Source organism: Athene noctua, chromosome 1, assembly GCF_965140245.1.
Source record: "Athene noctua chromosome 1, bAthNoc1.hap1.1, whole genome shotgun sequence".
Lineage (NCBI taxonomy): Eukaryota > Metazoa > Chordata > Aves > Strigiformes > Strigidae > Athene > Athene noctua.
Window position 1 is genome coordinate 131,041,100 of NC_134037.1, and position 18,452 is coordinate 131,059,551.

The following is an 18,452-nucleotide window of genomic DNA, read 5'->3' on the forward strand; positions in this document are numbered from 1 at the left end:
GAGCACTCTCCTGTGATAGCCCTGGGAGGAGCCAGGTCAGAGCACATCTGTGGGATGGACAACAACAGATCTACTAAATTCACAATGTGTCAGATAAAACTTGAGGCAGTAAAACAGAGTTGGGTTATTTAGGGATTTTGAATAATTGCCTTTATTAGAAGTGTTTAAAGTTAGAACAGTAACCTGTTTTCTGGGAACAGCAAGCTTGATCCTTCGATACATGCGCATGTAGCAGCAGGCAGGATGAGACAAGCAGTCCTCACATCTTTCACAGCCACGTGTATCTAAGGTTCTTATTTCTGGGAGAGACAACTGACAGCCCATGCTGCCAGCTGCTCAACCATGTAAAGATAATACATACAGGATGTGTATTTATCTCAGTGTTCTTCCCTTCATGTTTTCAGACTGGAGTCCTAATGTGTCAGGAAACAGGATCTTTGAAGCTGAGAGACATTCATCCACTGCTCTTGAAGATACAGGCTATGATGACATTGAAGAGCTGGCACACTGATGGAGACTGCTGAGCTGTACTGACCACTCTGGAAATACACCTCTGTTCATAAAATGCTAAAAGGGTACTAGTAGAACCAGAACAACCTGCATGTAGGATTTAGTTTACTTTGGTTTACTTGCAGAGAAATGATTACATACTTAGAAGAAATACAAATGTGACTGTGAAGAAAATTTAATTTCCTTTATAGTTTCTCATTGTCACAACTGCCTGTCAGTTTTGCTTTTTATTTCTAAATATTCTAATTGTATTTTTTTTTCTACTGAGTTAATTTTTCATCTTATGAGATTTTTTAATTAGAAACTGTTTAAAGATATCTTCTCAAATTTATGCTTCTCCTAGATACATGGGATGGCTTTCTGGAGATTATTAGGAATGGAGACTGAACTGTAAGGAAATCATGAAAGTTCTGTTGCATCTTTTGAATATTCTTGCTTGTCACACAGAATATGAAGACTAGAATTAATTTTCGAGATAGTGCTTTGTGAAATGAGAACCTCAGTAACAGGTTATTCTTGTCCTCACTTTACACACAGGTTTGTCATTTGAATTATGTACAAGTAAATCACACAGTTGATTCGAGGGAAAAGCTTCTCTCCTCTTTTCTCCCTCTGTACCATGATGACTTATTGTCTCCCAAATTCATACTGATTATATAGTAGGAGAAAGTTTAATTCCTTCCCACAAATGGCAAGTAGTCATACCTGTGTCTGTCATGTCACTTCTTTTAATCATATGAAGGCAGATTGAAAAGGTCCACATGTTGATGGAATAGAAGATGAAATATTGTTGTCTTGGCTCCTAATGACATTTCTTTTAGGTCTTGAAACAAAAAACCTCCCTTTCATTCTGTCATCTCTCTTGGCCTTCATTTATCCCTCAAAATCTGAGATCTACCTTTCCAGTAGGCACTCCTTATTCACCCAAGAAAGCTGCTAATTTATTCAAGAGCGTGACAGAAATTTTTTACAAACCTTATTCAGATCAACTAAATATCTCAAAAGAAAAAGGTCTGAAACTTCAACATGGATATGATTTTTTTTGATCAGAGAATAAATGTAGTGGAAAGACAGGCTGTTGAGAATTTGTCTAGAGCATGCCAATGTAATGATGTGTCTAAAAGAAATACCTTTGAGAGTCACCTTAATCTAGATGAGAGTCTCATTTGCACATAAAACCAAGTTGTTCTAGTGTTGCCTAGTGATGCTTAACGACCTGGCTCAGGGAAAAACAACACAGCGGCCAACCCCAGGCTGCTCGGTCCATCTGCACACAGACATCAATGTGATGGATGGCAAATGGCGTTTATTATTGTATAACACCGCTTTTTATACCCTGGGTTTATGACGTCACATCCATCTGCCTACGTTTTATCTTCCCATACAATGCAATATCTTCTGAGCACCAGACCCTAACTCCCACATCCCCCCCCCCCCCCCCCGCTATTTTAATGATATGACAATACCTGTCAAATTTATTGGAAGGTTATATTGATTAGGAATTAGATAAACCTTAAAAAACATAGCGTACCTAAAAAAAATGTTTCATAAAGGCTGGAATTATATAGCAGCTGCAATCATTGATAAAAAGGTAAACTAAATGTATTATTTGTGATTAAAATATAAAGTAGTGCACTTAATCAATAAGAAGGCTAACATTCAGACCCGCAATCGCTAGGGAACCCTGGGTGCAGCGAGAATCAGAATGTCCTTCCTTACAAACCGGAAACCCTACGTGATGCATCCATCCGTAGGAGAGGCATCCAACATCGCTGCAAGCAGGCCCTGTTCTGAAATCAACAGGCCAAAATGATTGGCAAATTCCTTTAAGTGGGAACATCTGATTCTAAATCTCCTGTTGGGTTCTACCCAGAGCCTGGCCAGCCCTCTGGGGGAAGACCAAGGGAGTTTCTAAAGGCAAAATATTTAAAGTTCTTTGTTCTTAACGCCGGTAAATATAAAAATAAAGCATACATATAAAACATTAAGGCTATAGATAATACTTAGACTATCAGACTTAAAATGACAGACTAAGGAGGTAATACATTGAGTGCTGAGTGAGCATGCTTTAGAGCACTTGCTGGTGATCGATAAACAGAATGTTAACCTTTTCTAAGTGGCTTTTCACAAACGACACTAACTAATTCAATATGCAAGGCCCAAAAATTAGTACCAACAGTATTATGGTGAGTGGGCCGATCAGAGTGGAAAAAAGGATGGTTAGCCATGGAGACTGTCTGAACCAAGAGGCGAACCATTCTTGTAGGTTTTCTCTTTTCCTTTTTCTTTGGGCTAGCCGATCTCTCAATTCAGCCATGGTGTCCTGTACGATTCCTGTGTGGGCTGCATAAAAACAACATTCTTCCCCTAATGCGACATAAAAACCTCTCTGATACAACAATAGAAGGTTTAACCCTTGCCTATTCTGCAAAACGACCTTCGAAAGGAAAGAGACTTTTTCCAAAAAGGAGATAGATTTTTCAGTTCTTTGTAGGTCCTCATCTATGGTCATTTGTAGCTGGGATAATCCCTGGTGCTGGGTTACGAGGGCCAAAACTCCCGTGGCTGTGCCGACCGCTCCTAGCCCGAGCAGCGTTGCAATGGTGATGCCTGTTAGTACCTCTCTTTTATCAATCCGGTGAGGTTCTTCGAAATAGTGATATAGGTCTTCCTCTGGGTGATATAGGACCTTAGGAACAACTATAACTTGGACACAAAAGTTGGCAGAATTATCAAAAAGAATCAGGGACACACAGGGGGTTACTCCTGACTTGTGGCAGACCCACATTGTGGATGTAGACGGGATTGCCCATTTGTAGGCTCTATTGACCCTAACAGTTTTCACACAAATAAAACTACCCCAGTTTGCCAAAGAGGTATTGCCCAGACATACGCCCTGGCCTTTGACCTGGTTCAGGGTGATTCCTCTCTGTGGTGTGTCCCACCTGCATTGAGTTGGATTATTGTCTGGCGAATAGTAAAAGGAGGCATTGAGGGCGATGCCCTCATAAAAGGGCGGGTTCATATTGTAGCACAGCCAGCAGGAGCTCGTGAGGTCTGGATCTGACTGGTTCAATGACCAAAAAGTAGCATTCAGTACATTAAGGAACGGCTTATCAGGTAAGCGGTAAGGGCCCACCTTGGGTTTGCTTGGAGGGGTTATCTGCTTAGCTACTAGGGGAGTAGTCAAGATAGGGGTGGATAATGGCAAGCTTTCTCTTCCTTGCTCGACGTCATTGTCACTTTTGGCTATGACATTGGGGGCGATTGCTGTGCTGCTTTGTATTTCCCGTTTTCTAATAGAAAACAAGCTCCCCCTGTCCGTACTAGATTCATAGTGTCTGACACCCCGAGTTTTTCCAATCATCCATCTTGGATCATCCTCATTGGTGACACTGAGTATAAGGTACAGACACTAATTCTTGATTTTCCCATGGGTTGCTGCTAGCCCTGGTCTTAAGGGGTCTTTTGGAGGAATGACACACCCGTAAGGTCCTGGTTGTACTTTCAAATATTTGTCTGGTCCTGCCCCTGGCGCCCAATCTGAGGCAATTGTCTCACATCCCCAGTGGGAACAGTAATACTGATTGGGGGCGTTACAGTAAGGCTTGCCAGGGTTAGAGCTGGGACACATGTAATAGCTTGACGTGTGTTAACAGGACTCTACTGGGGCTAAGTCACAGAGTTTTACCTGAAAGCTAGGGGGCCCCAAAGTGATGATTGTTTGCAGTATCTCTTGATCCCATCTCGTTAATACCCATTCCCACGGCTGGTGTTCATACGAGCCTCAAGATACTATGAACCCTAAAAGCAAAATTAAACAGAAACATCGCAGCAGCAAAATTACACAAAAACATTGCAGCAGCCCTTTGCGGGGGCATCTCAGCTGACGCTCGGGTTCTGGTGAAGCAGAACTATCTGTTGTAGTCAGGGTATTCTCCGACTCACTCTCCTCTCTCGCCACAGGAGCATACGGGTTACAGGGGCACCCAATGGTTAGGTCCTGCGAATAAAAACTTATAGTTCTCATTAGTTTCATCCTAGAGGTCGGGTTTAATAGACTTAAGAGGACACCATTTAATTTCACCATCTTTTTAACTGCGGCATACTCCTGTCCTGTTAAAACTAGCCTCCACCCCTGTTCCCATTTTCCCAGTTCATTTCTGATTGTGGCCGGTGGACCTTCTTCTAATGCTCGAGTGGTCCAGTATTTTTGGGCGGGGCTATGCGCCTCTTCTCTGGGGAATTGGTTTAACGTTAGCAGGTTGGTTCCCAAAAGACGTACTTGGTCTTCTGATGGAATGGCGTTGGTAAAGCCTTCTGTCTTTGCTAATATTTCTGATTTCGATTTCAGAGATTCATGTAGTTGATGGGCCTCCCTTAGCGTCCGTAATTCTTTTGCAGCAGTGTCAGCTTTATCATCACCAATTTGGAAGTACCTTTTAACAGGACTATGACTGTTGACATGGAGAACTGAAAAGGTGCCTTTCCTGGCAGAGAGTGCCTCTTCGAGCATTAGCGCTGCTGTGGATGTCGTCACGCCAGGACCTGACATGGCTAGGCAAAGTTTAGCTGCAAACATGGAGTCAGTCACTATATTGAGATGTTCCATTGGGAACAGCCCGCATGCTAGTACTATAGCTGCTGCTTCTAGCTGTTGAACTGAAAGCTCATAATCGGCTGTTTTGATACAGTGCCATTCGTCTCCTGATTGCCACACTGCTACGGCAGTCAATGTCGTTGAAGATGCATCTGTAAAGTCTGTTGGTCCTTCCTGAGGTCGGTCCATGACCTTAGGTGGGGGGTCAATGTCTACAACCGCCAACATTTGAGTCCAGGGAGGTTTTGTGGCATACCGGATTTCTCCACCAAATCCAGTAAGGGCTATAGCTAAATACTCTGATGTCGTCACTGCGTTGAGAGCTGCTTACGGAAGGGTAGGTATATTCTGGCGGGCTCGATGCTCAAGTGTCTTAGGGCAAGTTTTCTGCCTTTCATGATGAGATTACCAATGCACTCGACCCCTGGAGAGAAAGCACGTGATGGTTTTCCCAGGGCTATCCATTGTATTGGTTGGGCTTCTTCAGGGGAGCCCTGAGCTAGAGCTCCTACTCCTCCTCCTGACGTGAAATGTACGTACAGATCAAGTGGTACATTCGGGTCCCATCTGGCAAGCATGCTTGACGATACCTGCTATTCAATGAAATCAAAAGAGTTCACTGCTTCTGTCGTCAGAGCTTTTTTCTCCCATGGGTTTTGTCCTTTTAGAAGATCATACAGGGGGGCCATGATTTCAGGGGAAATTAGGACGATATTGCGGAGACATTGTAAAGACCCTACTAGCTGTTGCATATCATAAAGTGTTTCACTGTGCTGACGGATTTTTACCTGAGGAGGGGTTATATAAGAACCTGTAATTCCTACTCCTAAAAAGCTTACGCATGGTCCTTTCTTAATTTTTGCGCTCACAATTTCGAACCCGTTTGCTTTCAGGGTTTCTGAAATTGCTGACACCAAGTGGTCCACCTGATTTTCTGACGGCGCGGCGATCAAGATATCGTCCATGTATTGAATGATGGTTGCAGTTGGGGCTGTGGCGCTGGTTGAGCTATAATAAGTTGAGCCATAAAATTGGTCGCTTCTCAAGGGGGGAGTGGGTTTGGGAGTGCTTCGCTCCATCCAGGGTTGGAAAATTTCTTTGGTCGCCGAATTGCATTGTTGACATATGCATTCTGTTACAACTGGGCCTTTTGCCTCCGCAGGTAATGTTGAAGAATCGATCGCTGCCTGGAGGCGGTCTATGAACTGTGTAAAGCTCTCACTTTCATTTTGTTTAATAGTAGACCAAGAGGACAGCTTTGCAACGACCCTACAAGCTATGCAAATGGCGTCTCTGGCCACACGAGTAGTTGCCATAATTTTCTGGGCTTGTAGGCCTTGAGCTTGCACTTGAGGGGTAATTATCACTGGATCTGTGCCCATCAGATGTTGCAAGCTAGATCCATGCAAGGGATGGTCTGCCCCTGCTACTTGAACCAATAATCTTCTACAAATATCCTCCCATTCTTGTTTAAAAACAATCATCCCTGCTCTGTCAAAGATTAATCTACAAGTTTGTATTATGTCAGATGGGAGCATGTCGTCTCCTCCAAAAACGCCATCAATAAGGGTGGAGACTAAGGCGGAATTGAGACCTTTATCGGCAATTGCTTTACCAATCGCCTGTATGTCTTTAGGGTTTATGGGCGAGTAAACGCTCTGTCCCCTGTCTGTCACCTGGACCGGGAATGCTAGTGCTGCCGGTGGGAATAAGTCGGCGCATGTCATTTTTATTTCTCTCCAGTCCGTGAGGGGGGTTTGCTTTTCTCGTGGATTCTCTTTAGAGTGGGTGGGTGGGGGGTGTTGGCCTTTAGTTCTGTCTGCTCCCGTTTCTTTTTCCTTTAAGTTTAAGTCGGCTGTAAACCATTCGTCCTCGCTACTGTCTGACCCAAAGTCAGAACTCGACTGCCAGGTCACTTCCGGGCTCCAGTACCTTTTTGTTAGACTCCTTCCCCTTCCACTCCAGGCGGCCTGCTCCCTTCCCCTAGGCTCACCCCACCTCCTGCTAGGGGAGGGCCCTGCTTTATCAAGGTGTCTCTCCGGGTGGCCGCTTAGATTGGCTCTCCGCCCCTTGCCCGCGCTCTCCTCTCCTCCCGGAACACTTCCCTCACCTTTCCTTTTATTCTCTCGGGCTCTGTACTCCTCACCCGTACATGCTCTCCGCCCCTCGCCTGCGCTCTCCACCCCTCCCCGAACACTTCCCCCACCTTTCCTTTTGTTCTCTCCGGCTCTGTGCTCCTCACCCGTACACTCCTCCCCTCTAGCCTTGCTCGTGGTTGCTGGCACTTCCTCATTCTTTTCGTTGGGACCATTTTTATCTTGTCCTCCCCCTCTTTTTTCGGCGCCATTTTGGGGCACATAGGGCGGTGGTCGGTCCCAGGTTTGTATTGATTCTGATATTTCTGCGGCGTTCCTTGCCTCCTCTACCAAACCACCCCGGAAAGATTTTACTTGTTTTCGCCCTTCCCCTTCCATAAGCGGATCAGGGTCAGAGGATTGAGGGAGTGTACCACCCTCCTGCGAATCCTTTGGCTCAGTATAATCAGTATCGCTTGGGAGGTTAGTAGTATGAGTGGCCGCTCCAATCCCTAATCTCGGGGTGGCCAATAAACAGTTTTTTGCCGCCTTCCCAGTTTTCTGCTTCTGTATAGCTTTCTTAAGGGCTAGTTTAACCCTCGCCCACAACTTCAAGTCTTTCCCACAACCCGAGGGTTGTAAAAGCCTTGCGCCAGCACAAGTAAAATCTTTAGACTTGCACTCAATTCCCCACTGCTTATGTAACTGTGATATGACCTTCACGAGAGCTTCCATCGTCCTCGCGGGTCCTTGGGAACTGCAATCCGACCTTCACAAGGCGACCTTCACAAGGATGTTCCCCCTCTTTGTTGGTCCTGAGAACTCATATTCTCTCCTCCTTGTTGGTCCTGGGAGCATCCTCCCTACAGCAGTGGAACACCGGGCATCTTCCCTAGCAAGCCGTTTCCCACTTCCCGGGTTTCGGCACCATTTGTTGCCTAATGATGCTTAACGACCTGGCTCAGGGAAAAACAACACAGCGGCCAACCCCAGGCTGCTCGGTCCATCTGCACACAGACATCAATGTGATGGATGGCAAATGGTGTTTATTATTGTATAACACCGCTTTTTATACCCTGGGTTTATGACGTCACATCCATCTGCCTACGTTTTATCTTCCCGTACAACACGATATCTTCCGAGCGCCAGACCCTAACTCCCACATTCTAGCCATCATGATACATTTAAAAAATGTGAGTTTATCCCAAACAGCTGAGAAGACACACAGACAAACAAATCTCTTCCCAGACAATCTCACTAATCTCATTATCTCAGCATCAGAACACCTTACAAGCCTGTGCCAAGGGCTGAAGCAGAAGAGGCTGCACTGAGATGAACCAAATACTTCTTTGTATTCAGTGGGTATCCTGGCAAATCTGTGCTTCCCTGGCTGTCTCCCTCTCAGCACTGACTGGAGCTTCCTGTGGAATATCATGAGAGCCCAAGAGTACTCTGTACTGCTACGATTCTGTGATGCACAAGATGTTTCTATCTGTGTAACTTTATCCCTTCTGAGCTAGACTGGAAGTAGTGAGGAATTCAAAAGGAAAGGTGAGTCTAGCAAACGCAAGGCACTTCATTAAAAGAGATCCTAAGGGAAAGCAACCACCTTGACATCTAGCTTCAGGCAAGTGTGGTTTATTTCCTCCCTGGTTAAACCTAGGATCACAGGAGGACATAAAGCCATTGCAGCAGCCAAGTCTTTGAGAAAGGAATTCTTGCCGATTGCTTCTCCAGCAGCATCAGCAAGACCTGACAAGCATGCTACAGGCATGCTGTGAGACACAGAAGCAGAGGATCACATACATCCATGTAATTTAACTGCATCACGCTATCTGCTTCTCCTGGCTCACTAACAGAAAGATTAGGAAAGTGGAAATAGAGACTGCTTGCCACTAACAGGAAAAGGCAGCAACCAAATCTATGTCAGAAGTAGGTGAACAACACTATTTATCCCTGCCAGAATTATCCATTCAGGACAGGACTTCCCCTCCCTGGGTGCACCAGGCTGGGCTCCAGGGACAAGGAAGGAGGAACCCCCTGGGCCTCAAAGATGGCAACAACTGATGTCACTGGCATGATCCAGTTGAGCTGAATACTCCCCAGGTATATAATGGTATATAATCCTCAATGTGGCAAGTGAACTGATCGTGGAAATGTGTCCACATTGTTAAAAGTTGTAATCAAACTCTTACAGAAATAGGGGTGCACCTAAATGAGACCTGCCCAAGGAAATTTTTAGGATGATTGGAGTAACCAGGCTGAAAGCATATTAACAGAACACAAGAATAACAAGAATAAGAGACGTAAAGTGGCTTAATGGTGGGATCTATCAGGCAAAATTTTTACTCTGAGGGATGAAAACAGATGCTTCCAGAGGTATGTATAAGACCTCCTATAAGTAACAAATTGTTTCAAATTATTAAATCAGAGACAATATTGGCTAATGAGCAGGATGAAAATCAAGAGAATCAGGCTAAGGCTGAACTCATTATAAATTTGTGAAAAAGTCAGTTACAAAAGGAAAATATAAAGCTATGGCCTCAATTTACAGATTTAAACCCCATGAAGTATGATAGCAGTACTGTTGAGTATTGCAGACAGATATCAACCTCACCTGATTTTACTCAGTTTAATCCCTCTAATCCTCCTATACCTATACTGACCACCCTTAATTCTTTCTCCGAAACAACACAACTCCATAAATAATGTAGATAATGTACCTAGTGGAAATACAAATTTCTCATAGCTCCTGTCATTAGACAAACACCTAGATAGGTGTCCTGATAGGAAGCAAGAAATGGCTGCACAGGACAACCCAAGGTCAGCTGGTATTATTTTAGCAGCACAGAGGCCTGTGTTTCTGAGGATGCTTGGATAAAGATCCTGACCTAAGGGAAAATACACTATTTCTAAAGAGCCTCACCCTCCTAGGGAACCTTAAAGATTTTCCCCTTGAACAACTGAAATATGGAAGCACAGGATGGGTCAGGTTACAGTTTATGTGTCACACTGCATGACATCCCACTCACCAACACTCCTCCCTTCTGATAATTTAAGTGCTAAAAATAGCAGTGCTTAAAAGGGGTCTCTGCAGGGGAAGAGAGTCGAAATAGCATTCAGAGACCAGCACCACCTCACCCTGGAGAGCCAAAGATGCAAGGTATATTCCCCACAGCAGAAGGAACTATTTTTTAGTTCATATTAACTTGGTCTTATGCCTACATAGTCACAAACATGACTAGAAAATGGTAAGAGAGACAGCAAGACTAAAATTCTTCAACCACTTCTTGATGGGCCATCAAGAATCCACATGATTAGCTTTGAAGAGAATCAGCTAGGACTTTGTAACTGATACGAAGGGGGAAACAAGAGAACATGAGTATTATGGATATTTGTGGAGGTCTGGGAACTACACAAAACTTACTAAGGAATATTTAGGGAGAGAGTCAAAGGTAGGGAAAAAGGGAAACCAGGGAGGAACAAAGTTGTGGGAAAGGATAAAATGGTCCACTTGTCTGTAAGCAACTGCTGGTCAGAACACGTGCCTGAATAAGCCCTGTGCCTGATCACAGTCTATCTTATCTTACTAATATTTGTTAAATATCTTTCTCTTTAATTTCACCCTCTATCCTATGTGAGACTGTTCAAAGGTGTCATGGTTTAACCGGGCAGGCAGCTAAATACCACACAGCCATTCACTCACTATCCCCAACACAGTGGGATGGGGAAGAGAATTGGAAAAAAAAGTCAAATTCATGGGTTGAGATAAAGACAGTTTAGTAGGACAAAAAAAGAAGATGGTGGGAAAAATAAATTGAATATACAAAACAAGTGATGCATAATGCAACTGCTCATCACCTACCCACTGATGCCTAGCCAGTTCCTGAGCAGCAGTCCCCAGACTGCTTTCCCCCTAGTTTATATATGGAGCATGACGTCACATGGTATGGAATATCCCCTTGGCCAGTTTGGGTCAGTTGTCCTGAGTGTGTCCCCTCACAGCTTCTTGTGCCCCCAGGCCTCCTTGCCAGCAGGGCAGCATGAGAAGCTGAAGAATCCTTGACCACTGCTTAGCAACAACTGAAACATCTGTGTGTTATCAATATTATTCTCATCCTAAATCCAAACCTCAACACTACACCAGCTACTGGGAAGAAAATTATCCTAGCCCAAAACAGGATAAAAGGTCTAGGTGACACCAGACCAACTGAATCAAATGCCAGCAACTTGAGTTAGATCATGGGTGATAACAGCCCATGTCTTTGTGGTGCCAGCAACCAACTTTGTGGGAGGTCTCAGCATCAGCAATGGGAGGGACCATGGGTCATAGGGCACACATAACAGGGATGCCAGCAACTGGAAGCACCTCTCTATTTGCATTCTCCCCTAATCTCTCCCTGATGTGCATGGGTGTGTTGCAAAAGGATATAAAAGCAAAAATTTAGCAAAAGACAAAAAAGTAATGTTTCTCATATGATCTGCAGCTCAGAATCTAAGTTTTGTTTTGCAATCAGGACCAATATTGCTATAAACAAATTTATGGTTGCTTAGTTCTAGGATAGGACTAATGTGTTTTTAAGATTTATGACCAACAGAATGATGATCTGAAACCATGCTGTGGAAAGTCCCTATTTTTGTGTCCTTTAGGTGAACTTAGCTCATTACAATATGAAAACCACACCTCTGTAGCTTAAGTTACCCATCTCTTCATGAAGCCACTCACCCTTTGAGCACGTGTACATTAATAGGTAGATACTGTGACTTAAATGAAAGCAAGGAATAAAACTAGCCAATAGATGATAATGTGATAAAATACTAACCAATAGTTATGTATAGAGGTGTGTTTGTGTGTTCAGAAACAAACAAATCTGGTGCGTGTAACTCAGTGTGCTGGTCACTTTGGATGCATAGCACCCTCTTCTGTGCAGAACTGTAATAAATATCTTGACTCTGTGTTAATTGGCTCTTTGCACATCAGGTGAACAACCCTGGTTTGGGGACAACAGGTGCATATGTGTAATAGAAATCTTCTGGTAGGGATGGGGTGAATCTAGGACAAGTGGCTGGACAGCTGCCAGTCAGAGAGGGACCTGGGGGTGTTGACTGACAGCTGGAGCTGAATAGGAGTCAGCAGTGTGCCCGGGTGGCCAAGAAGGCCAATGGCATCCTGGATTGAATCTGCAATAGCGTGGCCAGCAGGGACAGGGAAGGGATCTCACCCCTGTACTCGGCACTGGTGAGGCCACACCTCGATGACTGGGTTCGGTTTTGGGCCCCTCACTACAGAAAGTACATTGAATGACTCGAGCGTGTCCAGAGAAGGGCAACAGAGCTGGTGCAGGGTCTGGAGCACAGGTCTGATGGGGAGCGGCTGAGGGAACTGGGGGGGTTTAGTCTGGAGAAGAGGAGGCTGAGGGGAGACCTCATGGCCCCCTACAACTCCCTGAAAGGAGGGTGCAGAGAGGGGGGATGAGTCTCTTTAACCAAGGAACAAGCGACAGGAATGGCCTCAAGTTGTGCCAGGGCAGGGTCAGAGTGGCTCTTAGGAAGTATTTCTTTACAGAAGGGGTTGTTGGGTGTTGGAATGGGCTGCCCAGGGCAGAGGGGTTGAAGAGTTGGGTTGACCCAGCGCTGAGGGATCTGGTGGAGTTGGGAACTGTCAGTGTGAGTTTAATGGATGGACTGGATGATCTTCAAGGTCTTTTCCAACCAAGATGATTCTGTGATTCTGTGGTAGCTCAAGAGAAGCAAGGCTGCCACCACTCCATGACTCCAGGTACAACCAGTAGTGAGATTGAGAACAGTAAGCACACACGCAAACACACATACACAACACAGTCAGACACCCCCAGCACTCACACAAACAGAATCAACAGCCTCATCCTAAACCTGCTCTGGCTGATCTGGATGAAGATCCACTAGGTACAGCCTGTATTCCCCACCATAGCTGGTCTAAGACACCCAGTCTAATGAGTAGGTGGCTACTGGATCCCAGTCTCTTCAGTTGCTGGCACTTGGTCACAGAAGCCCCTGAGGCCACAGCCTCACTACAGTTGCTGTTACAGACGTTTTAACCCACTGACACACATATGTAATAAACTATGGTAACTAATTTGCTAGGCTGGTCAAGGTGGGTAGGTACACTTGAATGATCTGTAAATGTTAAACAATTAAATGTAAAGTGGGCCATTCGGATTGGAACAATGTAACCATGTCTCAGAAACCCCACCTAGAGCTAATATGGAACTGCTGTTTGAAGAAAAGCCTGCCAAAAGGTTGAGATGAGGCTTTTAAAAGATCCAATAGGAGAAAAGCGCGCCAGGAGACCAAGGCTTCAAGACTTTCAAAAGACCCAATAGGAGGAGGACATACACCCCAGCAACCCAAATGACCCAATGGAAAAGAGCAGAACAACTATCTGACGGGAGGAGATTGGTTAAAGACGATGGCACAAGAGTATAAAAACCACTGCTTTTTGGAACTCAGTGTGCATGTGGCAGAGTTGCAGCTCTCCATGCATCCAGCGCTGCTTTGCCTATTGCTTCCCACCCTAAATTGATTGAACCCAAATAAAATTATACATTTTTATAAAAATTGGCTTAGTCTGATTATAACACATATACATACACAACTTTCTAGCAGTTGGTCAGGACTTCCCTGGTCCCCTCTGGTAGCAAACTCCTGTACTCTTGCCTTTTGAGACATACAGGCACACACAGGTCAGAGCTTACTGTCCCTGTCCTAGCGAAGTCATGTTTACATATGAGTGGCCCATTTTATCCCCTTATACCTCTATTTTCCCATACTTATTCATCCAAAAATCACCCAGATTAATTCCTTTCCCTGTCTTTGGTTCCTCCTATAAACATCCCTACTGTAAACCCAGAATTATCACCCCCTGCTTCCCAGACCCTGCCCCCAACTCTCCTGCTGACTTGATGGGTTTTATCCCTAGACCTTGGGGCTGATGTCTGTCCTGGGACAGCCCTGGGAGGAGCCCAAGATAGCTGTGTTCCACCTCTGGGAGAGGTGAAATTTGGGTTCTCACATGCCATTGTGTCTCTGAGTGCCTCTGGGCTTGCAGAGATAGGCCTGTAACATGCTCCTATGATATGCCTGGAAGCATTACTTGGGCTCCCCCACCCACCACTGTCTTTCTCTGCTCCTCTGTGGAGTGCAGATTAGGGTTTTTTATCAGATAACCTAATAACTTCAAACTGTACTACCAGATTAGGAGGAGGAAAACCTAGAAAGATTCATGTCTGAGTGGGAGGTGGCTGAGGGAGTTTAGTGTAGTCCATGGGCCAAGCTGAGAGCCTCTGCTGATAATCAAGGGATCCATGAGTGTAAGAGTCCTTGCGAGACAAGTGTGTAAATTCATGCCTCTGTTTGCCAGTGAGTATTGAGCTGGACTAGGTGGCAAGTAAAAGACCCATATACTGGGCAAGAAGGATCAGGATCAGGGCATGAACATGAGAGGGGCTAGGGAACCATGCTGATATTCGAAGTATCCACAAATGTGCATGTGCTCATTAATCTAGAGGGTGAAGGGGTATGTCATCACTAGTAAACTTAACCCCAATCAGCCACAGAGTAACAGGACTCAATTATCATATTTTTTTTTTAGTTCTGGTAGCATTGTATGGGAGTGTTGTTGCAGGCAGCACTCTTGAAAAAAACATAAGGCAGGATTCTCCTTTATAGAAGCCCTACCAATTCTTCAAGAGATATTTTTTTTTACAGTTCTTCATTAATTCTTTTTTGCCACCACATCTACCAATATGTTTGAAGTAATGAAATGAACTGAAGTTTCCCAGCTCCCTTTACAATCCTGTCTTAACAATTGGCTCACTGCCCAGTACCCAGGTGTTAAGAAAGATTTCAGTGAGAGGTCACAAACTACTGTTGACAGTTCAGATTTTTCATCTTTGAGTTAAAGTTACTTTAATTTCAGAAAGCTGCTTTGTGGAAAATCAAGATTACAGCAAGTTGAGTCACCAGAAGCATATTCCAGATTACATTTAGGACTGAAAGGGTTGCTGCCTACAGACCGTGACACAATACAGGATGCAAGGGAAGAGCATTTTGGGACTTCACAGGACTTTTTGTGGGATGGTTAAGGGAGGAACCAAAGGTGGGAAAAGGGAAGAGTTGAGGTAACTGGAGGAGGAACAAATGTGGGAAAAGAGACTGTAAGCGGATAAAAGGGCCAGATGCATGTACATAGTTTGCTGATCAGTATACCTGTCTGGACATGCCCTATGCCTCTCTTATTTTCTTATTAAAGTAATTTCTATCACTGCTGGGTGAGGGCTCTCTACTCTGTGTGCACATGGGTCTGAATGCAGCAAGCAGTGTCAGACTGCAGGTCTCAGGGGGCCTTAAATGCCCATGGTGCCAGCAACTGGAGAGAGTGCAGGTATGCATGTGAGTGTGCCATCACTCGTGAAGACACAGCCAGACCAGCCTAGTGAGTAGCTTACCTGAGAGCTGGGGTACTGAGTAGGTCTGGAAGGGTGTGAGAGTGTCTACATGTCTCACAGGGCAAGACCACAGAGGAGTCAGCTACTGGAACATGGGAAGTCCTGGCTCTGTGTGTTTGTGTGTGTGCATGTGTGTGTGTCCATGACAGTCTGTACTGGTAACTGGAGTGGGGCTGTAGCCTCTGGGGCTACAGGTGCCAGCAACTGGGGAGACCGAGTGTCTGAGCCCAGCTGCTGAAGGAAGTCACCTTGTACACACACACATAATATACCCTCATTAGCAGACTTCTATTTTGCTCAGCCAAAGAGGGCAGCAGAATGAGGCCACTGGTGCTGTGATCATGTGAGTGCTCTGAGCGTCTCTGTGATCTGTGTGGCCAGCTGTGTATGCATGTATATTTGTGGTACATACATATATGTACATATGTGTGCCTACTGGGAATATATCTTCAGCCTCACCACTGGTTGTACCTGAAGCTGCAACAACGGTGCCTCGCTTGAGCTACTGGATCCAGCATGATGTATTCCTTTAACATCCTTGACTTCCTTTTCTCTGAGAACTTTACATTTTGAGTACCTCATATAGCCATATTTATTCAGACTTATTCGTAGTTTCATAGTTTTTCTTGAGAGCTTTTTACAAGTCAGTATCACACCAGCAGCCTTCCATCCTCCTGAAATCAAGTGATGCGAAGTGAGAGGTTGCACATCCCTGGTGGTTACTGAGTTATTTAAAGTCCCTTTAGAAGTCTTGGCTAACATCCTTGGAGTCTGGCAGTGTGCCACTGCTCATTTTATGTGTTTGCTCTAATGCTCTCAACTCACACTTCAGTTTAAGATAGTTTAAAGCAGTCTTTGCCTTTACTATAAACAAACACTAATACAAAAGATTTTTTTTTTTTTTGGGGTAGGTTGTATTTTGCTATGACTTTGTTTTCTCTAAGCAATTCTTTTGTATCTTGACTGAACTTTTTGGAAGATTTCTCTATCTGAAGTGTTTAAACACAGGTCCAATATTAATTCTTTAAGAACTGTTCCTCAAGTCATTCCAGATGCAGATGGCCATGGTTTCTCCATACCTTTATAACATCACTGCACCTTTATTAAGGCTCATGAGCCAAATTTGAGATCGCAAATGATTTGACTTCTTTCTTTCAAATATTTACTCATGTTTTCCCTAATAACATTCTACAAGAAGTTCACGAGTGTCTGCCTCCAATGCCCATTCAGACTCCCCAGATCATAAAGGCTGAATGTCTGGACTGTTTTGTTAAGCTTATTAAGGATCAGACTCCTGCAATGACAGTAAATTAACAGGATATTTATACTTCAGACTACTACACATAAAATCTTATGTGATTTCAAAATTCCTTTAATATTCCCTACTATCTCTCTCTCTCTTTATATAAATACATATAATATGTAATATAAGCAGTAATTCTGAGCCAGTTTGGCTTCTCCAAGGGAAAACTGAAACCCTTGATTCTCTATAGTATCAATGAATGAAGAATTGAGTAGAAACACTCAAGTGGGTAACATTTCTAAAAGCACTTGAAATCATTTAGAAGGTATGTATTGATTATAGCTGTTAATAAAGTTGGCCCATCCTTACATTGTCATTTCAGAGCTAATGTGAAACAGCACATTTCCTTTCCAAGGGTAGTTTTATAATGATCAATCAATATAGTTTCATAGATGAAACATGTTAAATATAAAGACAAATAGTTCTGCTATAATGAAGATCTATTCTTCTAATACATAAAAGTCTGTAAGCAACTACAGTTCTATGCTGTAAACTGTTATAATCTCATTTGAAATCTATTGTCTAAAGTTAGACACATTCATATTTTAAGTTCTGAAGAGGAACACGCTCATTTTCAGAGCTTCTGAGTGCTTGGAAACCCAGTGGGAGATGCCTACCAAGTTCTAAATTTAGCCCAGCATATTCAATATTCTATATAAGGCAGGAAGTAAAGATGTGAGCCTGTAGATGTACCTCACTTACTTCAAAGAGCAAATAATGGTTGAAGAAGGTGGCAGGGAAGCATACTGCATTTCCAGATCAGGCAGCAGATGAAGATGAAATTCAGTTCTGTTAGGCCAGATTGATTGTCGCCGATGCTCACCTGCAGAAAGAAATGGAATTAGCATGAGCTGTGCTTTTGGAAGAGCTTTGTGCTGTTGATCATGTGCATATAAGAGTGAAACAAACTTACTGAGTATATCAAAGAGGAGATGGAAAGTAGCAAGATAATATTTTGCCACCATATGCTTCAGTGAATACTCCAACATACTTGACAAGACTTTTAAATATAAAGAAAGAACACAGAAAGGCTTACAGATTGTTTGACTGATATGTGTTACATAATACAAAAACAAGGATAATACAAAAAAATGAAAAGTAGTTATTGTTTGCTTTAGATTGTAGCATTAAAATAAATCTTTAAAATAATGTCAGTGTATTTAAAAAGAATGGTTCATAACTGCATGATTTTTCTGGCTAGTAAGAACTTCAATTTGTCACCACAACTGATTAGCTTTCGGGGGGAATTTTTTGGTTTTTTAAATTTTACATACCCTCCACAGGCTCCGGCGGGGACGCCGTGCTCCCGGGAAAACATGCAGGCCTGGTTGCCCCCTCAGGAGGCTCCTCCGCTCCTGCCTCGCCATGGAGAAGGGCCCCGGCTGCCTCCCAAGCCCCGGCTCCCGCCCCTCCTCTTCCTCCCAAGCCGGGCTTCAAAGGAGAGACCGCAAGGGCACCTCACAGCGGGGACAGACGAA

At 44.1% G+C, this 18,452-nt stretch overlaps 1 long non-coding RNA gene across 3 annotated transcripts in view; it reads right to left on the reverse strand.

The window, feature by feature from the left end:
* LOC141955903 (uncharacterized) overlaps nucleotides 1-18,382 on the reverse strand; it is a 48,728-nt gene extending 30,346 nt beyond the window's left edge. For 2 of the 3 annotated variants that reach the window (XR_012632796.1, XR_012632798.1), the window contains exons 1-2: nucleotides 18,249-18,382; nucleotides 17,677-17,797 (exon numbers count right to left, since the gene is read on the reverse strand). This is a non-coding gene — a long non-coding RNA (uncharacterized LOC141955903). Of the gene's footprint in view, nucleotides 1-15,161; nucleotides 16,346-17,676; nucleotides 17,798-18,248 lie in introns of those variants that run through there. The other variant, XR_012632797.1, reaches the window with a different exon arrangement.
* Nucleotides 18,383-18,452: the final 70 nt, after the last annotated feature.